Here is a 21,794-nt window from a genome sequence, read left to right on the forward strand (position 1 = left end):
TGTGTATATATGTATATATTTAAACTATTTCAAAACATTTCTGTAAAGCTTGTTTGTCTCTGATTATACAGCTGTAGAAACTGAATCTCAGAAAGGCTAAATAACTTGCCACTTGCCCAAGGCCACACAGATAATGAACATCATTTGGAACTTATGCCCAAACCATCTGACCTTAGAAGCCATCCTTTTGGCTCCAGACTAGCTCATGCCTCACCTTTGGTCTGGGGTGGACTTTGGCAGCTTCTGATTGCCCTGCACTGACGCCACATGTACTTTTTTTAATGAAAACAATGCTTGGCGAAGAACGACCCTGAAGAGTAAATGTGAAGTCAGAGCTCTGAAATTGTTTCCCATCATATTTCCTGAAAGCAATTGTTCATGAAGATAAGGTGGTACTTCCAGTAAAACTGTGACAGTCCCAGAGGTGCTGACTCACTCTGAGCGCAGTGTCATTCCTGGAACTGTCCTATATAAAGTGGCCTGTCAGAGCTACAGCAGAGACAGCAGGCCTCTCTGGTCATGGCGCCTCTCCCTAGCTTTCCTTCAAGAGCCATGTGCACAAGACACCTTCTGGCTACCTGGGGCTTCCACAGTTGTTAGAGAAGTCAACGTTCTACCATCCAGATCTACTACACACTGATACAGCAATGGGCATTTGTTTTCCTCTAAACAAAAAGGTTTGAAATTAATCATTTTTAACAACGTCTCCTTTACTGTTTTAGCATTTCTTTGAATCATTTTACCCTGCTTCCTTTCTTGGAAAGCCTCTTTATCTCTGTTTGTCTCTTTATATCTCTCTCTGTTTTGTCGCTCTTTATATATCTATATCTTTCTCTCTGTTTCTCTATTTCTCTGTCTCTGTCTCTCTGTCTCTCTGTCTCTCTCTCTGTCTCTCTCTCTGCCTCTCTCTCTCTCTCTCTCTCTCTCTCTGTGTGTGTGTGTGTGTGTGTGTGTGTGTGTGTGTGTGTGTGTATCGGCCACAACTCAACTTTGGAGGTCATTCCTTGGGAACTGTCCACCTTGGTTTGGTTGGTATTCCCCAGGTATGCTGGGCTGGCTGTGCAGAGGTGAGAAGCTGCCCCAGGCATCTGCACAGCTCTGCCTTTCCAGCACTGTGACAGCAAAGACACACCTGGCCTCTGTTTACATGGATTCTGGGATCACATTCATGTCCTCATGTTGGCAAACCACTTACCTCTCCCCAGCCCTTGAAAGTCACTTACATAGAGTTCTACCCCTTTACCATATAAAGCAGAATGTAGCCAACTCTTTCTCCAAAGCTCCATGGCAGTAATCTCTACTACTCCATATTTTCACTTTTCAGCATTTGACTCATTTCTATTCTTTCTTTTTTCCCTCCTCATTCCTCATCTTTCAAACTAAAGACTCAATTTCTTCATCAAAAACAAATTTCCTGCATATACTACCAATAAGTCACTTTAAATAGATGGTTAAATTCTTTGTCTCATTTGATTTGTGCAATATTTGACACCGTTCACCATTCCCTCCTTGAAACATCTATATACACTCATTTCTTTGTTATCATTATGTCACAGTGAAGGGACAGAAACACAGCTCCACACTGCCACCCTTGTCAACCTTGGAAGTCAGTATGCTTAATCTTTTAGAGACCTCAACTCAAGTCAAATCTGAACTATTGCTTTAGTGCAGAAAATAATTTCTATCCCAGACCTTTTGGCACAGAACTAAAGATCTTTATTTTGTTAGGAGGTAAGAAGAAAAAGGATTCCGAAAGACAGACGACTGTGTGGAGAGTGTGTCTTATCTGCATGTAAGTGTGATCTGCAAAAGGGAAACTCAAAGAGAATGGGATCTGGGTGAGGATGAGGGTTGCAAAGAGTAGCACACATCCAAGTATAGGTGTGTTCTCCTTAAAATAGCCACAGTTAACCGACTGTCCTAGCACTAACCCTATATGCCATATTGGTGTTCTCCAGTTACACCATTTTCCACTTCTGTATGCTCTGCATATGCAAGCACCATCTTATTACCTTGCTGACTCGTTCTATGTTTAAAGGTGGTCAAAAAACCATCTCTCTCTCTCTTTCTCTCTCTCTCCCTCCTTCTCTCTGTCTCCATCTCCCTGTCTCTTTCTCTCGAGCTCTGTCTCTCTGTCTCTGTGTGTGTCTGTCTCTTTCTCAATATTTATTTATGTGCACTGTGTGTGTGCAGAAGCCTTTGGAGGACAAAAGAAGACAAGGGAGCACCTAGACCTGAGTTACTAGCATTTGTGAGCCATCGTGTGGATTCTAGGAACCAAGCCCAGGTCCTCTGCAGGAACAGTAAGTGCTCTTTACCACTGAGCTATCTCCCTTATCACTTTTCCTCTTCCCTTCGACCAGTGGGGTTATTGGGTGACTCAGGGGATGCCTTGGATAGGAAGACATCATACTCTGATAAAGAAGAACCGGGAGCGAGAGCGTGGTACAAGAACTCAATAAATATCCTTTCCCTGTAAATGGGTCTCTGGTGATATCCCAAGAACATTGTAGGTTTACAGTTGGAGTGGGAGAGAGACCTTGAGCCCTTGTAATTGTACTAGAATTCCTGTTTCTCTTCTGGAGAAAGTCTTCAAATGGACTTCATGTGGAGGGGCTCCCCTTCTCATGTCCCTTCACCTGCCTCTCTGTCCTGACACAATTCTTCAACTATTTTTCTCTAACCCTCCCTATTTTCATCTATTAGTGATGTTGCTCATCCTTCTGTCTCCTGCATCCAAGATGTAAGTTATCCACAAGACACTGCTTCCAAGTGTTTACTTCCACAACGTCCCTAAGTGGCTCCATCCCAACTACTTTAAATGTGGCCATTAATCTGCATTTGCCAAGTACTGAAACCACACTGAAGGCAAGAGTTATGCTCACTTTGATCTGAAGCATAGAAAATGAGTGGTGTGTTTGTTGAACGTATTAAGTGTATATGCCTTGGTTTTCTTCCGTAGTCCCAGGCAGCAAATATACATGACACAGAACCACAACCAAAGCAACTTATAGAAGGAAGGGTTGATTTGGGGATTTTCATTCCAGAGGATAAGAGTGAGCCATCATGGCAAACGGATGCACTGAAGCCAGCACCAGACACAGCAGCAGAAACCCCTGACCACAGCATCTCTAACCACAGGCACCAAGTAAAAGTTCACTGAAAGGGGCACAAGGCTTGTGAAACCGCAAAACCTGATCCCAGTGACACATTTCTTCCAGCAAGGCCACACTTCCCAAACCTACCCCAGCAGAGTCTCCAAGCAGGATTGGTGGTGGTGTTTGTTTGTGACTGGTTCAACTCAACTATTCTGGTTCAAAACTCCTCTTTTAGCTGACTGATTCAAACTGGCATATCCAGGCTTTTCACTGTATTGCTGTGTTTGGCCTCAAACTAACTCTGGCAATTTGTTCTAATATTGTGCTTCCTCATTCTCTGGCTTATTCTGTCTTTGCCAGCAGCCTGTCTTTGTGAGACTGTTCTGGTAAACTGCCTCCTCTCAGAAGAGGCCCTTGATCCTGTCAAGGCTCCATACTCCAGTGTAGGGGAATGTCAGGGTGGGGAGGTGGGAGGGAGTGGGTAGGTGGGTGAGGAAGCACCCTCCTAGAAGCAGGGGGAGGGGGAATCAGATAGCGGATTTCTGGAGGGGAAACCTGGAAAAGGAATAACATTTAAAATGTAAATAAAAAATTCAATAAAAGAAAAAAAACTGTTTCTCTCTCTCTCTCTCTCTCTCTCTCTCTCTCTCTCTCTCTCTCTCTCTCTCTGCACTGCTCTTTCATAACCATTCCTTCCTCTGCCATTCTCAGTGAATTGGGTATACCCTATCTCTGATCCATTCTGTCAAATCTTTCTTGGATTCATCACTTTGTCTGCCACTCAAGTAGTCATCACTTTCTCTTTTTTTTTTTTTTATTAACTTGAGTATTTCTTATATACATTTCGAGTGTTATTCCCTTTCCCAGTTTCCGGACAAACATCCCCCTCCCGCCTCCCCTTCCTTATGGGTGTTCCCCTCCCAACCCTCCCCCCATTGCCGCCCTCCCCCCAAAGTCTAGATCACTGGGGGTTCAGTCTTAGCCGGACCCAGGGCTTCCCCTTCCACTGGTGCTCTTACTAGGATATTCATTGCTACGTATGGGGTCAGAGTCCAGGGTCAGTCCATGTATAGTCTTTAGGTAGTGGCTTAGTCCCTGGAAGCTCTGGTTGCTTGGCATTGTTGTACATATGGGGTCTCGAGCCCCTTCAAGCTCTTCCAGTTCTTTCTCTGATTCCTTCAACGGGGGTCCTGTTCTCAGTTCAGTGGTTTGCTGCTGGCATTTGCCTCTGTATTTGCTGTATTCTGGCTGTGTCTCTCAGGAGCGATCTACATCCGGCTCCTGTCGGTCTGCACTTCTTTGCTTCATCCATCTTGTCTAATTGGATGGCTGTATATGTATGGGCCACATGTGGGGCAGGCTCTGAATGGTAGTTCCTTCAGTCTCTGTTTTAATCTTTGCCTCTCTATTCCCTGCCAAGGGTATTCTTCTTCCCCTTTTAAAGAAGGAGTGAAGCATTCACATTTTGATCATCCGTCTTGAGTTTCATTTGTTCTAGGCATCTAGGGTAATTCAAGCATTTGGACTAATAGCCACTTATCAATGAGTGCATACCATGTGTGTTTTTCTGTGATTGGGTTAGCTCACTCAGGATGATATTTTCCAGTTCCAACCATTTGCCTACGAATTTCATAAACTCGTTGTTTTTGATAGCTGAGTAATATTCCATTGTGTAGATGTACCACATTTTCTGTATCCATTCCTCTGTTGAAGGGCATCTGGGTTCTTTCCAGCTTCTGGCTATTATAAATAAGGCTGCTATGAACATAGTGGAGCACGTGTCTTTTTTATATGTTGGGGCATCTTTTGGGTATATGCCCAAGAGAGGTATAGCTGGATCCTCAGGCAGTTCAATGTCCAATTTTCGGAGGAACCTCCAGACTGATTTCCAGAATGGTTGTACCAGTCTGCAATCCAACCAACAATGGAGGAGTGTTCCTCTTCCTCCGCATCCTCCCCAGCATCTGCTGTCACCTGAGTTTTTGATCTTAGCCATTCTCACTGGTGTGAGGTGAAATCTCAGGGTTGTTTTGATTTGCATTTCCCTTATGACTAAAGATGTTGTCTCTGCTCCCAGACCCCGTGGGAAAGAGACCTCACTGCCTGGTCAGGTGGGCACTCCTGAGGCTGCAGAGCGGAAGAGACCACCAACACTGCCCACCCCTGCCCACATCCCTGGCCCAAGAGGAAACTGTATAAGGCCTCTGGGCTCCCGTGGGGGAGGGCCCAGGAGCGGCAGGACCCCTGCCTGAGACACCGCAGGAACCTGAAGGAAACAGACCAGATAAACAGTTCTCTGCACCCAAATCCCGTGGGAGGGAGAGCTAAACCTTCAGAGAGGCAGACAAGCCTGGGAAACCAGAAAAGACTGCTCTCTGCACACACATCTCGGACGCCAGAGGAAAACACCAAAGGCCATCTGGAATCCTGGTGCACTGAAGCTCCCAGAAGGGGCGGCACAGGTCTTCCTGGTTGGTGCCGCCGCAAAGAGCCCGTGGGCAGCACCCCGCGAGCGAACTTGAGCCTCGGGACCACAGGTAAGACCAAATTTTCTGCTGCAAGAAAGCTGCCTGGTGAACTCAAGACACAGGCCCACAGGAACAGCTGAAGACCTGTAGAGAGGAAAAACTACACGCCCGAAAGCAGAACACTCTGTCCCCATTACTGGCTGAAAGAAAACAGTAAAACAGGTCTACAGCACTCCTGACACACAGGCTTATAGGGACAGTCTAGCCACTGTCAGAAATAGCAGAACAAAGTAACACTAGAGATAATCTGATGGCGAGAGGCAAGCGCAGGAACCCAAGCAACAGAAACCAAGACTACATGCCATCATCGGAGCCCAATTCTCCCACCAAAACAAACATGGAATATCCAAACACACCAGAAAAGCAAGATCTAGTTTCAAAATCATATTTGATCATGATGCTGGAGGACTTCAAGAAAGACGTGAAGAACTCCCTTAGGGAAACACAGGAAAACATTAATAAACAAGTAGAAGCCTACAGAGAGGAATCGCAAAAATCCCTGAAAGAATCGAAAAAATCCCTGAAAGAATTCCAGGAAAACACAATCAAACAGTTGAAGGAATTAAAAATGGAAATAGAAGCAATCAAGAAAGAACACATGGAAACAACCCTGGATATAGAAAACCAAAAGAAGAGACAAGGAGCTGTAGATACAAGCTTCACCAACAGAATACAAGAGATGGAAAAGAGAATCTCAGGAGCAGAAGATTCCATAGAAATCAGTGAACTAGACTGGTGGGGGGAGGGCGGCAATGGGGGGAGGGTTGGGAGGGGAACACCCATAAGGAAGAGGAGGGGGGAGGGGGATGTTTGCCCGGATACCGGGAAAGGGAATAATACTTGAAATGTATATAAGAAATACTCAAGTTAATAAAAAAAAGAAAGAAAGAAAGAAATCATTGACTCAACTGTCAAAGATAATGTAAAGCGGAAAAAGCTACTGGTCCAAAACATACAGGAAATCCAGGACTCAATGAGTCTTGGTTTCTGTTGCTTGGGTTCCTGCGCTTGCCTCTCGCCATCAGATTATCTCTAGTGTTACTTTGTTCTGCTATTTCTGACAGTAGCTAGACTGTCCTATAAGCCTGTGTGTCAGGAGTGCTGTAGACCTGTTTTCCTGTTTTCTTTCAGCCTGTTATGGCGACAGAGTGTTCTGCTTTCGTGCGTGTAGTTTTTCCTCTGTACAGGTCTTCAGCTGTTCCTGTGGGCCTGTGTCTTGAGTTCACCAGACAGGTCACTTGCAGCAGAAAAGTTGGTCTTACCTGTGGTCCCGAGGCTCAAGTTTGCTCTCGGGGTGCTGCCCACGAGCTCTCTGCGGCGGCAGCAACCAGGAAGATATGCGCCGCCCTTTCCGGGAGCTTCCGTGCACTAGGGTTCCAGATGGCATTTGGTGTTTTCCTCTGGCGTCCGAGATGTGTGTGCAGAGTGCAGTCTCTTCTGGTTTCCCAGGCGTGTCTGCCTCTCTGAGGGTTTAGCTCTCCCTCCCACGGGATTTGGGTACATAGAACTGTTTTTTTGGTCTGTTTCCTTCAGGTTCCGGCGGTGTCTCAGACGCAGCGGTCCTGCTGCTCCTGGGCCCTCCCCCACGGGAACCCAGAGGCCTTATACAGTTTCCTCTTGGGCCAGGGATGTGGGCAGGGGTGAGCAGTGTTGGTGGTCTCTTCCGCTCTGCAGCCTCAGGAGTGCCCACCTGACCAGGCAGTGAGGTCTCTCTCCCACGGGGTCTGGGAGCAGAGAGCTGCTGCGGGCCGGGGTCCTCGGGTGTGGGACTCCTGGTAAACACAGGAGGTGCCCGGTCCTAAGGGAATTCTGCCTCTGTGTGTCCCGGGATCACCAGGCAGGTCTCTTGCAGCAGAAAAGTTGGTCTTACCTGTGGTCCCGAGGCTCAAGTTTGCTCGCGGGGTGCTGCCCAAGAGCTCTCCGTGGCGGCAGCAACCAGGAAGTCTCTTTTTTTTTTTTATCTTTTTTTTTTCTGGGGCTGGAGACCGAACCCAGGACCTTGTGCTTCCTAGGCAAGCGCTCTACCACTGAGCCAAATCCCCAACCCCTAGTCATCACTATTTCCTTCTACATCATGGCTACTTCCTTCTACAAACTAACTTCAATGTTACTGTTAGGGATTAAAGGCATATACTAAGGGCTTGTCTGTATTCCACCTAGATCATACTGTAATGCAGGGTGTGTCTGCATTCTGGCTGGATCATATAGACCTATAAGATCTTTGAAGTGATTCCCTTGCCCAGAGCAGCCATGTTGCTGAACTAAACGTCCTCTAATTTTCTAGTTTCAATTTTGTAGAAGTTTCAGAAATTCCAAATATTCCACATGGGAACATCTAATAAACAGCATTATGAATATCTGGTTTCCTCAGCAATGTTTCCATGACTATTCTGTGGCTGATATTCATTGCAGCCATTAATCCCCCAGCCCACTACTTTTGTCAGTTTTCCAGCCATCCATACTGTTCCAACTTTAATTCATGGGTCCCATGAATAATCACCCTCTCCTTGTTCTTACTAGCACTGCAACAAACATCTTTCATGACAGGCTCACTCGAGGTAAATACAGGAGCATCTTAGTAGCAGGAATCAGTTTGTCTAACAGCAGAGCCCTAGGCCAAGCACACTAAATTTTTATGCGCTCACCATGCAAGGCCACTCTTGACAGATTTCTAGCCAATCTATAGCTTATTTGACTAACTTAAAATTATTGCTGGCATCCCTCAGGCTTCCTAATAAACCCTCTAGTGCTAATTGAGATGAGTGAGAGATCTATATTGATAGTAGGTACCTGATTTAGACTCTTTCAAATGCTAACTAGCCTCCCCTGAAGTGTGTATTTCTGATTAGGGTACTTCAACTATTAGCAAGCTGCCCCTGGAGGTAAGTCAGGCTAACTAAACACACACATATGGATCATACTTCCATGCTGAATGATTTTAATCTAAGTTGCAGACAATATAATACCCTATTTTGCAGGGCCCCACAAGCATGCCTAATTTGTCCACTGGGTAATTAAACAGTGCAGAATGAATATAAACAATTGTCCCATCAATGCACAAATGACTGACTTTTCTTCTCTATTTGTTATAAGGACAAAGACTCTTCGTGGAGCCCAGAATTCATTTCGAGTATCCAAAGTGTCAACGTTCTGTTTTCTCACCCGTAGTTACATACAGTCAGTCTCAGAAAGTGTTGAGTTTGGAGTAAAAAATAACAAACAAATATTGTAGTCTAGCTTTCTTGGATGCTTCCAAACCACCTCCAAATGACAAAGTGAAACTAGTTGAAAGCACTTGCAAGCTTTGAGTTCTACTCAAATGCTTAATGAAAAGATCTCCAGAGAAGAAGCAGATCCTTCCTTCTCCGGGATGCCAGTTGCCTTCAACCTCGTTAATATTCTTAATTATTCAAGAGGGGGCTGAGGTTGCCATGTCTATGAGGTTGTCATAGATCAATTAAATCCTGAGACTTTCTGAGGTGACATTCAGATCGGTGACAAGGTGAAAGGAAATCAATTTTCACTTTTCAGCCTGCGGGTGCCCACGGATTTCCTGGGGTGAGTGGCGAACTCTCATTTCAGACACAAAGGCAAAGATGGCCTTGTCTTCTGGGGCCAGAGGCTGATTGCTGAGGTGATGCCTGGAAGAATGGGAACCCCAGGGGTCTTGCCTCGCCATTAGGGGCTCTGATACAAAAAAAGACCTCTTTATTCTGGAGTCAGAAAAAAGCCGAGGATGGAATTCCTATTTCACCAATCCTTGAAGTGAAATTACCCCGCACATTTGGACTTCAAGCAGGGATAAGAGCAGCAGCCATCATTATTCAGCCAATACATGATGGGAAGAAATGCTTTCTGAGGAAGAATGCCACCTCACGGGGAGGAAAGATGAGTCAAGGTGGAGCAGAGTGAGCCCGCCATTTAATCGGCGATCACCCTGACCTGTCGGACTTCGTCCGGCTAGGCTAGTTCCTGTATGTTTGGGTCAAAGAAGAAGATAATTAAACAAAGACTGGAGCATTGAGAGGCCTGATATTTCCAGGGGTTGCACTGTGAGCAAGCTGGATAGATGTGCGATGCTTTTAATGCATTCCGTTTCCTAATTAGCAATCAGGGCCCATTTGTCAGTCATTCCAGCCATGACGCATACAACCCTGGAACATAGGGCGGAGCAAGGCAAGTTGAGAAAATCAATTATGCCTATGTTTACATTCCCTTAAGGCTGGGGTGTTGCAAAACTGCCTAAATATTGCATTCTCCTTACAAAGGAGCAGGAAGGAAGGGTGAGACTGCAATTCAGTATAATGAATAAATCTCTTGCTGTTTGGAGAAAGGTACAATGGCTGAATATTTATGAGACTGCTGATGGGTAATGCATTTTATGTGATCTGCAACTGTGAAAATGGAATTCCATTTTTAGACCTCGCAGGAACAAGTACATGTTCAAGAAATGAAGACTGTGCTTGTGCCTACAGAAGTTCCGTGCAAACGGTCCAGGATTTAGCCTCATGTTCGAAACTGGATGGAAGAATGGGGAGTTAATGTCCGGCTCAGATAATCACTGCTTGCAAAGTCGCCTCAGACTCAGAGACGAGGTAGAACAAAACTCCCGTCTAGACTTCTGACAGCTAAAGCCAGCATCTCCGCTTCCCCAGGGCCTATGCAGTGTTCATCCAAGCACCTATCTTCCATTTCAACCATTCCAGGAAACCCAGTCCTGCCAGCCCACCAGACCTTGAAACTTCTAAGCCCATGACTAACTCCTCTACTCAGCTTCCCAGATCTCCCAATCCCATTGTGACTTCTGTCGTTGAAACTCTTTCCTTCCTGTTTCCATGGTCCTCCCTCTTAACCATCCTTCTGTGTCTCCAGCGCCCCCTGCTTCTCTTTTCCTGAGCTCTGCCTTCTGTGTCTTAAGTACTGTCGGTTCCCACCTCAACCACACAGTTTTTGAGTGATACTTGCTTCGGTTTTCGCCATCAAAGTCCCTAACCGGCTTTAATTTCATAGCTGAGCCTAAACGGTCATCAACACTCTTTACTCCGTGGGTCCCAGCTACAAATGACCGTCTTCTGGTCCCACCACACCCCAGTTCTTCCTTGTGCCTTCCCTGTTACAGTTTGAAGTTAATGGCTTCTGAGATGCTCTAAAACTCACTTTGTGAGGATTGTGTCCTTGAGAGCCCCACCCTTTCAGGTGGGGTTGGACCTAGTAACCTTCTAACAGCTAGACCATGGTGACATGTGACTTCTAAGACGAGGTTTTTAAAGGGGTGTACACAGAGAGATTATATTATTTTTGTTTCTTTTGCTTTTTTTTGACTCAGTCTCCTATAGTCCAGGCTGGGCTTGAACTCCCTGTCCAGCAGAGGCTGACTTTAACTTCCAGACCCTTCAGTCCCTACCTTCTGATTGCTGAATTGTACATCCAGTATGAAATTATACTATATATAATAGAGCTTCCTAAATGATTTCTACTAATGATTCCTTTTCACTTGAGAAAAGTGTGCATGATCCCCAGACATACAAGTACATAAAATAGAAGTACAAATCAAACATTTACTTGTTAAAAATACAAAGAATTTTATTTTTAAACAATTCTTTTTTTTAAGTTTTTATTCTTACTTTTTAAGGGAAGGAGGAGCTGTGTGTGTGCATGTGAATGTGTGCATGTGAATGTGTGCATGAGTGTGTGTGTGCATAAGTGTGTGCGTGTGAGTATGTGTACATGAGTGTGTACACATGAATGTGTGCATGTATGTGTACGTGTGAGTGTATGCATGAGTGTGTGTGCATGTGTGTATGTGAATATGTGCATGTGAATGTATGCATGAGTGTGTGTGTGTGCATAAGTGTGTGCATGTGAGTATGTATACATGAGTGTGTACATGTGAATGTGTGCATGTATGTGTATGTGTGAGTGTGTGCATGAGTGTGTGTGCATGTGAGTGTGGGTGCTCCAGGAGGACAGACCTCTTTCCTCTAGATCTGGGGTTGGAGTAACAGGCAGTAGTTGTAAGTTTCATGACTTGGACATTAGGAATCAAAGCATTCAAACAGTGCAAACTCTAAGCCACTGAACCTTCTCTCCAGCCCAAACTTTAAAACAAATCTTCAATGAACATAATTTTACCATGTATTGAAGCAGGGGCTGCAGAGAGGGCTCAGCAGTTAAGATTCTGTTGATCTTTTAGAGGACACAGATTTGACTCTCAGTACCCACACGGTGCTGTGGGTAGCTCCAGGGGCTCCTGTATGCAAATGGTGCACATGCAGAGATGCAGGCAAAACAGCCAAACACACCAAATAAAATGAATAATTTTTAAAATGTTTGATATGAAAGCAAATGTGTATTCTAATAATATTAATATGTTTGTTGAGTATTTGCTACTTCAAGACATAAAGCATTTCTTCTTTCTTATGGTTGTTGGATAATGAATATTTTGATTTTTATAATAGCCAGTGCTGCTCCACATAAATACGTGATATAAAATAACAAGTCTTGAATTTGAACCAAGGTGTTTTGGGCAGCATTTATCCACATGGTGTGGCTTGATGGCATGTATAATGTGAAGTATGCATGTCATCAGTATGATGTCGTGTTCAGTCAGAATCAAGGCAGCAATGAGTTCATGCAATGCAACACCAGCAGGAATTGCCAGAAATGATTCATTATAAATTTGATTTCAAATTAATTTTTGGTTGTAGCATGCTTGGAAACTTTTACTATTGCCAAATTTTTCATTGCTTCTTCATTTTAAGTCATTGCAACTCACATTCAATAGGCTTAGATATATGATGTGAAGATTTATTGTTTTATAGAGAGTTTTATAGAGAGAGATTGACTATATGTATGTAGAGAAATAAAGAGGATTCACTCATGCAGTTATGAAATCTAAAGTCCCATGATCAACTATTTACAAACTGAAACACAAAATGGCTAATGGTGCAGTTTCAGTTGAAGTCCAGAAAGAACCAAAAGTGACCAATGGTATAAACTTGGTCCAAGGACAGGAGGCTGGTGACTCAGTCAAGCAGTCAGATAGAGGTGGTTGAATCCTCCCATCCCTTTGCTCAACACAGGGGGGAAGACACTGTACTCTGTTCCTCTCCCCACTCTACAGTCTCTTCACAGACAAAATATCTGCCCCCAGATATTTAGATAAATATCTGGGTATCTTATGGCCCATTCAATTAAATACATGAAGTTAAATCATCATGCTTATAGTTCTGTGTTTACATATAGATACGTGTTTTCTTTGAATGTACAATACATTTTGAGATTAAAAAGTAAATGTGTACCATATGATACATCAAACCTCTTCTGTGTTTATATCCCAAAGAAATGAGAACAGGGCCTGGAACTGAGCAGACACATGCATTTGTCTTTCTTCCTCACAACACAACCGACTGCTGCAAGTTCCTGCTACCTTTGACTTCCCATCATGATGAACTGTATGTATCCTTGAACTAGGACCCACAATAAACCCTTTTCCTTTAGGCTTCATTAGCATTTTAGTAGGAGCTAAAGGAAGGTGTCTCTCTTAGTCAGAGTTCTATTGCTGTAAAGAGACACCATGACCACAGCAACTCTTAGGAAGGAAAGCATTTAGTTGGGGCTGGCTTACAGGTTCAGAGGTTTAATCCATCATCATCATGGCAGGAAGTATGGAGACAGGCAGTCAGACGTGGTGCTGGAGAAGGAGCCGAGAATTCTATGTCTGGCCTGACTAGGCCCCTCAAAACCTACTCCCAGTGGCACACTTCCTCCAACAAGGCCACACCTACTCCAACAAGGCCACACCTCCTAATCCTTTCAAAAAGCTGCTCAAAAGGGGCAGGGGGTACATCAAGGCTAGAGATGTAGCTCAGTGATAGAGTGCTTTCCTAGCAGATACAAGGCCTTGGGCTTGACTCCTATCATCACAATGAATTGATAGACTAATTAATATAAATATATTATTAATGAAAACCAGAAACTAAATTTAATTAATTAAAAACTTGGAACTGACACATGACTGTAAATTTGTACAATATTGTTTTAAAAATTTATTTACATTTTAAATGTTATCCCCTTTCCTGGTTTCCCCTCCAGAATCCTGCTATCCCATCTCCCCAACTTACTCCCCCCTATTTCTATGAGGTGCTCCCTCACTCACCCACCCACTCCCTCCCACCTTCCCACACTGACATTCCCCTACACTGGGGCATCAAGCCTCATAGCCTCCTCCCATTGATACCAGACAAAGCTATCCTCTGCTATATATGTGGATGGAGCCATAGGTCCATTCCTGTGTTCTCTTGGGATGGTGGTTTTGTCCCTGGGAGCTCTGGGGGTTCTGGTTGGCTGATATGGTTGTCCTTATGATGTTGCAAACCCCTTCAGCTCCTTCACTCCTTTCACTAACTCCTCCATTGTGGAACTCGTTCTCAGTTCAATGGTTGGTTACGAGCATCTGCCTCTGTATTTGTCATGCTCTGTCAGAGCCTCTCAGAAGACAGCTACATCAGACTCCTATCAACATGTACTTCTTGGCATCTGCAATATTGTCTGGGTTTGGTGACTGTATGTGTATATATATATATATATATATACATATGGGCTGGATCCCCAAGTGGGGCAGGCTCTGAATGGCTATTCCTTCAGTCTCTGTTCCAAACTTTGTCTCAACATCTCCTCCTATGAATATTTTTGTTCCCCCTTCTGAGAAGGTCTGAAGCATCCACACTTTGGTCGTCCTTCTTCTTCAGCTTCATGTGGTTTGAATTGTTTCTTGGGTAATCGGAGCTTCTGGGCTAATATCCGCATATCAGTGCATGCCATGTGTGTTCCTTTGTGAATGGGTTAGCTCACTCAGAATGATATTTTCTAGTTCCAGCCATTTGCCTACGAATTTCATGAAGTCATTGTTCTTTTTTTTTTTTTTTAAGATTCGGCATTTGTTTTTTTTTTCCATCCCCCTCCCCCCTCCCCTTCCTTATGGGTGTTCCCCTCCCAACCCTCCCCCCATTGCCGCCCTCCCCCCATAGACTAGTTCACTGGGGGTTCAGTCTTAGCAGGACCCAGGGCTTCCCCTTCCACTGGTGCTCTTACTAGGATATTCATTGCTACCTATGGGGACAGAGTCCAGGGTCAGTCCATGTATAGTCTTTAGGTAGTGGCTTAGTCCCTGGAAGCTCTGGTTGCTTGGCATTGTTGTACTTTTGGGGTCTCGAGCCCCTTCAGGCTCTTCCAGTTCTTTCTCTGATTCCTTCAACAGGGGACCTATTCTCAGTTCAGTGGTTTGCTGCTGGCATTCGCCTCTGTATTTGCTGTATTCTGGCTGTGTCTCTCAGGAGCGATCTACATCCGGCTCCTGTCGGTCTGCACTTCTTTGCTTCATCCATCTTGTCTAATTGGATGGCTGTATACGTATGGGCCACATGTGGGGCAGGCTCTGAATGGGTGTTCCTTCAGTCTCTGTTTTAATCTTTGCCTCTCCCTTCCCTGCCAAGGGTATTCTTTTTCCTCATTTAAAGAAGGAGTGAAGCATTCACATTTTGATCATCCGTCTTGAGTTTCGTTTGTTCTAGGGATCTAGGGTAATTCAAGCATTTGGGCTAATAGCCACTTATCAATGAGTGCATACCATGTATGTCTTTCTGTGATTGGGTTAGCTCACTCAGGATGATATTTTCCAGTTCCAACCATTTGCCTACGAATTTCATAAACTCGTTGTTTTTGATAGCTGAGTAATATTCCATTGTGTAGATGTACCACATTTTCTGTATCCATTCCTCTGTTGAAGGGCATCTGGGTTCTTTCCATTTTCTGGCTATTATAAATAAGGCTGCGATGAACATAGTGGAGCACGTGTCTCTTTTATATGTTGAGGCATCTTTTGGGTATATGCCCAAGAGAGGTATAGCTGGATCCTCAGGCAGTTCAATGTCCAATTTTCTGAGGAACCTCCAGACTGATTTCCAGAATGGTTTTACCAGTCTGCAATCCCACCAACAATGGAGGAGTGTTCCTCTTTCTCCACATCCTCGCCAGCATCTGCTGTCACCTGAGTTTTTGATCTTAGCCATTCTCACTGGTGTGAGGTGAAATCTCAGGGTTGTTTTGATTTGCATTTCCCTTATGACTAAAGATGTTGAACATTTCTTTAGGTGTTTCTCAGCCATTCGGCATTCCTCAGCTGTGAATTCTTTGTTTAGCTCTGAACCCCATTTTTTAATAGGGTTATTTGTTTCCCTGCGGTCTAACTTCTTGAGTTCTTTGTATATTTTGGATATAAGGCCTCTATCTGTTGTAGGATTGGTAAAGATCTTTTCCCAATCTGTTGGTTGCCGTTTTGTCCTAACCACAGTGTCCTTTGCCTTACAGAAGCTTTGCAGTTTTATGAGATCCCATTTGTCGATTCTTGATCTTAGAGCATAAGCCATTGGTGTTTTGTTCAGGAAATTTTTTCCAGTGCCTATGTGTTCCAGATGCTTCCCTAGTTTTTCTTCTATTAGTTTGAGTGTGTCTGGTTTGATGTGGAGGTCCTTGATCCACTTGGACTTAAGCTTTGTACAGGGTGATAAGCATGGATCAATCTACATTCTTCTACATGTTGACCTCCAGTTGAACCAGCACCATTAGCTGAAAATGCTATCTTTTTTCCATTGGATGGTTTTGGCTCCTTTGTCAAAAATCAAGTGACCATAGGTGTGTGGGTTCATTTCTGGGTCTTCAATTCTATTCCATTGGTCTATCTGTCTGTCTCTGTACCAATACCATGCAGTTTTTATCACTATTGCTCTGTAATACTGCTTGAGTTCAGGGATAGTGATTCCCCCTGAAGTCCTTTTATTGTTGAGGATAGCTTTAGCTATCCTGGGTTTTTTGTTATTCCAGTTGAATTTGCAAATTGTTCTGTCTAACTCTTTGAAGAATTGGATTGGTATTTTGATGGGGATTGCATTGAATCTGTAGATTGCTTTTGGTAAAATGGCCATTTTTACTATATTAATCCTGCCAATCCATGAGCATGGGAGATCTTTCCATCTTCTGAGGTCTTCTTCAATTTCTTTCCTCAGTGTCTTGAAGTTCTTATTGTACAGATCTTTTACTTGCTTGGTTAAAGTCACACCGAGGTACTTTATATTATTTGGGTCTATTATGAAGGGTGTCGTTTCCCTAATTTCTTTCTCGGCTTGTTTCTCTTTTGTATAGAGGAAGGCAACTGATTTATTTGAGTTAATTTTATACCCAGCCACTTTGCTGAAGTTGTTTATCAGCTTTAGTAGTTCTCTGGTGGAACTTTTGGGATCACTTAAATATACTATCATGTCATCTGCAAATAGTGATATTTTGACCTCTTCTTTCCGATCTGTATCCCCTTCATCTCCTTTTGTTGTCTGATTGCTCTGGCTAGAACTTCAAGAACTATATTGAATAAGTAGGGAGAGAGTGGGCAGCCTTGTCTAGTCCCTGATTTTAGTGGGATTGCTTCAAGTTTCTCTCCATTTAGTTTAATGTTAGCAACTGGTTTGCTGTATATGGCTTTTACTATGTTTAGGTATGGGCCTTGAATTCCTATTCTTTCCAGGACTTTTATCATGAAGGGGTGTTGAATTTTGTCAAATGCTTTCTCAGCATCTAATGAAATGATCATGTGGTTTTGTTCTTTCAGTTTGTTTATATAATGGATCACGTTGATGGTTTTCCGTATATTAAACCATCCCTGCATGTCTGGGATGAAGCCTACTTGATCATGGTGGATGATTGTTTTGATGTGCTCTTGAATTCGGTTTGCCAGAATTTAATTGAGTATTTTTGCGTCGATATTCATAAGGGAAATTGGTCTGAAGTTCTCTTTCTTTGTTGGGTCTTTGTGTGGTTTAGGTATAAGAGTAATTGTGGCTTTGTAGAAGGAATTCGGTAGTGCTCCATCTGTTCCAATTTTGTGGAATAGTTTGGATAATATTGGTATGAGGTCTTCTATGAAGGTTTGATAGAATTCTGCACTAAACCCGTCTGGACCTGGGCTCTTTTTGGTTGGGAGACCTTTAATGACTGCTTCTATTTCCTTAGGAGTTATGGGGTTGTTTAACTGGTTTATCTGTTCCTGATTTAACTTCGATACCTGGTATCTGTCTAGGAAATTGTCCATTTCCTGAAGATTTTCAAATTTTGTTGAATATAGGTTTTTATAGTAAGATCTGATGATTTTTTGAATTTCCTCTGAATCTGTAGTTATGTCTCCCTTTTCATTTCTGATTTTGTTAATTTGGACGCACTCTCTGTGTCCTCTCGTTAGTCTGGCTAAGGGTTTATCTATCTTGTTGATTTTCTCAAAGAACCAACTTTTGGTTCTGTTGATTCTTTCTATGGTCCTTTTTGTTTCTACTTGGTTGATTTCAGCTCTGAGTTTGATTATTTCCTGCCTTCTACTCCTCCTGGGTGTATTTGCTTCTTTTTGTTCTAGAGCTTTTAGGTGTGCTGTCAAGCTGCTGACATATGCTCTTTCCTGTTTCTTTCTGCAGGCACTCAGCGCTATGAGTTTTCCTCTTAGCACAGCTTTCATTGTGTCCCATAAGTTTGGGTATGTTGTATCTTCATTTTCATTAAATTCTAAAAAGTTTTTAATTTCTTTCTTTATTTCTTCCTTGACCAGGTTATCATTGAGTAGAGCATTGTTCAATTTCCACGTATATGTGGGCATTCTTCCCTTATTGTTATTGAAGACCAGTTTTAGGCCGTGGTGGTCCGATAGCACGCATGGGATTATTTCTATCTTTCTGTACCTGTTGAGGCCCGTTTTTTGACCAATTATATGGTCAATTTTGGAGAAAGTACCATGAGGAGCTGAGAAGAAGGTATATCCTATTGCTTTAGGATAGAATGTTCTATAAATGTCCGTTAAGTCCATTTGGCTCATGACTTCTCTTAGTCTGTCGACATCACTGTTTAATTTCTGTTTCCATGATCTGTCCATTGATGAGAGTGGTGTGTTGAAATCTCCCATTATTATTGTGTGAGGTGCAATGTGTGTTTTGAGCTTTAGTAAGGTTTCTTTTACGTATGTAGGTGCCCTTGTATTTGGGGCATAGATATTTAGGATTGAGAGTTCATCTTGGTGGATTTTTCCTTTGATGAATATGAAGTGTCCTTCCTTATCTTTTTTGATGACTTTTAGTTGGAAATTGATTTTATTTGATATTAGAATGGCTACTCCAGCTTGCTTCTTCTGACCATTTGCTTGGAAAGTTGTTTTCCAGCCTTTCACTCTGAGGTAGTGTCTGTCTTTGTCTCTGAGGTGTGCTTCCTGTAGGCAGCAGAATGCAGGGTCCTCGTTGCGTATCCAGTTTGTTAATCTATGTCTTTTTATTGGGGAGTTGAGGCCATTGATATTGAGAGATATTAAGGAATAGTGATTATTGCTTCCCTTTATGTTCATATTTGGATGTGAGGTTATGTTTGTGTGCTTTCATTCTCTTTGTTTTGTTGCCAAGACGATTAGTTTCTTGCTTCTTCTAGGGTATAGCTTGCCTCCTTATGTTATTATCCTTTGTAGTGCTCGATTTGTAGAAAGATATTGTGTAAATTTGGTTTTGTCATGGAATATCTTGGTTTCTCCATCAATGTTAATTGAGAGTTTTGCTGGATACAGTAACCTGGGCTGGCATTTGTGTTCTCTTAGGGTCTGTATGACATCAGTCCAGGATCTTCTGGCCTTCATAGTTTCTGGCGAGAAGTCTGGTGTGATTCTGATAGGTCTGCCTTCATATGTTACTTGACCTTTTTCCCTTACTGCTTTTAATATTCTTTCTTTATTTTGTGCGTTTGGTGTTTTGACAATTATGTGACGGGAGGTGTTTCTTTTCTGGTCCAATCTATTTGGAGTTCTGTAGGCTTCTTGTATGTCTATGGGTATCTCTTTTTTTAGGTTAGGGAAGTTTTCTTCTATGATTTTGTTGAAGATATTTACTGGTCCTTTGAGCTGGGAGTCTTCACTCTCTTCTATACCTATTATCCTTAGGTTTGATCTTCTCATTGAGTCCTGGATTTCCTGTATGTTTTGGACCAGTAGCTTTTTCCGCTTTACATTATCTTTGACAGTTGAGTCAATGATTTCTATGGAATCTTCTGCTCCTGAGATTCTCTCTTCCATCTCTTGTATTCTGTTGGTGAAGCTTGTATCTACAGCTCCTTGTCTCTTCTTTTGGTTTTCTATATCCAGGGTTGTTTCCATGTGTTCTTTCTTGATTGCTTCTATTACCATTTTTAATTCCTTCAACTGTTTGATTGTGTTTTCCTGGAATTCTTTCAGGGATTTTTGTGTCTCCTCTCTATGGGCTTCTACTTGTTTATTTATGTTTTCCTGGAATTCTTTCAGGGATTTTTGTGTCTCCTCTCTATGGGCTTCTACTTGTTTATTTATGTTTTCCTGGAATTTTTTCAGGGACTTTTGCGATTCTTTCAGGCATTTTTGCGATTCCTCTCTGTAGGCTTCTACTTGTTCTCTAAGGGAGTTCTTCATGTCTTTCTTGAAGTCCTCCAGCATCATGATCAAATATGATTTTGAAAATAGATCTTGCTTTTCTGGTGTGTTTGGATATTCCATGTTTGTTTTGATGGGAGAATTGGGCTCCGATGGTGCCATGTAGTCTTGGTTTCTGTTGCTTGGGTTCCTGCGCTTGCCTCTCGCCATCAGATTATCTCTAGTGTTACTTTGTTCTGCTATTTCTGACAGTGGCTAGACTGTCCTATAAGCCTGTGTGTCAGGAGTGCTGTAGACCTGTTTTCCTCTCTTTCAGTCAGTTATGGGGACAGAGTGTTCTGCTTTCGGGCGTGTAGTTTTTCCTCTCTACAGGTCTTCAGCTGTTCCTGTGGGCCTGTGTCTTGAGTTCACCAGGCAGCTTTCTTGCAGCAGAAAATTTGGTCTTACCTGTGGTCCCGGGGCTCAAGTTCGCTCGTGGGGTGCTGCCCACGGGCTCTCTGCAGCGGCAGCAACCAGGAAGACCTGTGCCGCCCCTTCCGGGAGCTTCAGTGCACCAGGGTTCCAGATGGTCTTTGGCTTTTTCCTCTGGCGTCCGAGATGTGTGTGCAGGGAGCAGTCTCTTCTGGTTTCCCAGGCTTGTCTGCCTCTCTGAAGGTTTAGTTAGCTCTCCCTCCCACGGGATTTGGGTGCAGAGAACTCGAAGTCATTGTTCTTAATAGCTGAATAGTATTCCATTGTGTAGATGTACCACATTTTCTGTATCCATTCCTCTGTTGAAGGACATCTGGGTTCTTTCCAGCTTCTGGCTATTATAAATAAGACTGCTATGAACATAGTGGAGCATGTGTCCTTGTTGTATGTTGGGGCATCTTTTGGGTATATGCCCAGGAGTGGTATAGCTGGGCCCTTAGGTAGTACTATGTCTAATTTCCTGAGGAACCTCCAGACTGATTTCCAGAGTGGTTGTACCAGTTTGCAATCCCACCAACAATGGAGGAGTGTTCCTCTTTCTCCACATCCTCACCAGCATCTGCTGTCACCTGAGTTTTTGATCTTAGCCATTCTGACTGGTATGAGGTGGAATCTCAGGGTTGTTTTGATTTGCATTTACCTGATGACTACGGATTTTGAACATTTCTTTAGGTGCTTCTCAACCATTGGATATTCCTCAGTTGAGAATTCTTTCTTTAGATCTGTACCCCATTTTTTAAAGGGTTGTTTAATTCTCTGGAGTCTAACTTCTTGAGTTCTTTGTATATATTGGATATTAGCCTTCTATCCAATACAGGATTGGTAAAGATCTTTTCCCAATCTGTTGGTTGCCATTTTATCCTAACAACAGTGTCCTTTGTCTTACAGAAGCTTTGCAATTTTATGAGGTCCCATTTGTCGATTCTTGATCTTAGAGCATAAGCCATTGGTGTTTTGTTCAGGAAATTTTCCCCTGTGCCCATGTGTTCGAGGCTCTTCCTACTTTCTCCTCTATTAGTTTGAGTGTATCTGGTTTATGTGGAGATCCATGATCCACTTGGATTTAGCTTTGTACAGGACGATAAGAATGGATCCATTTGCATTCTTCTACATGCTGACCTCCAGTTGAATCAGCACCATTTGTTGAAAATGCTATCTTTTTTCCCACTGGATTGTTTTAGCTCCTTTGTCAAGTCCTCATAAATATATGGGTTCATTTCTAGGTCT

General features: G+C 43.1%; 1 long non-coding RNA gene across 4 annotated transcripts in view; it reads left to right on the top strand.

Moving 5' to 3' along the window:
* The first annotated feature begins 429 nt into the window (after window positions 1-429).
* Window positions 430-21,794, top strand: part of LOC102555118 (uncharacterized) — a 36,446-nt gene continuing 15,081 nt past the window's right edge. The window contains exons 1-4 of one of the 4 annotated variants that reach the window (XR_015671481.1): window positions 430-677; window positions 1,729-1,792; window positions 2,194-2,303; window positions 8,720-11,223. This is a non-coding gene — a long non-coding RNA (uncharacterized LOC102555118). Of the gene's footprint in view, window positions 678-1,728; window positions 1,793-2,193; window positions 2,304-3,047; window positions 4,862-5,175; window positions 6,496-8,719; window positions 11,224-21,794 lie in introns of those variants that run through there. The other 3 variants (XR_015671482.1, XR_015671483.1, XR_015671484.1) reach the window with 3 other exon arrangements.

Source organism: Rattus norvegicus, chromosome 2 (assembly GCF_021556685.1).
Source record: "Rattus norvegicus strain SHRSP/BbbUtx chromosome 2, alternate assembly SHRSP_T2T, whole genome shotgun sequence".
NCBI lineage: Eukaryota > Metazoa > Chordata > Mammalia > Rodentia > Muridae > Rattus > Rattus norvegicus.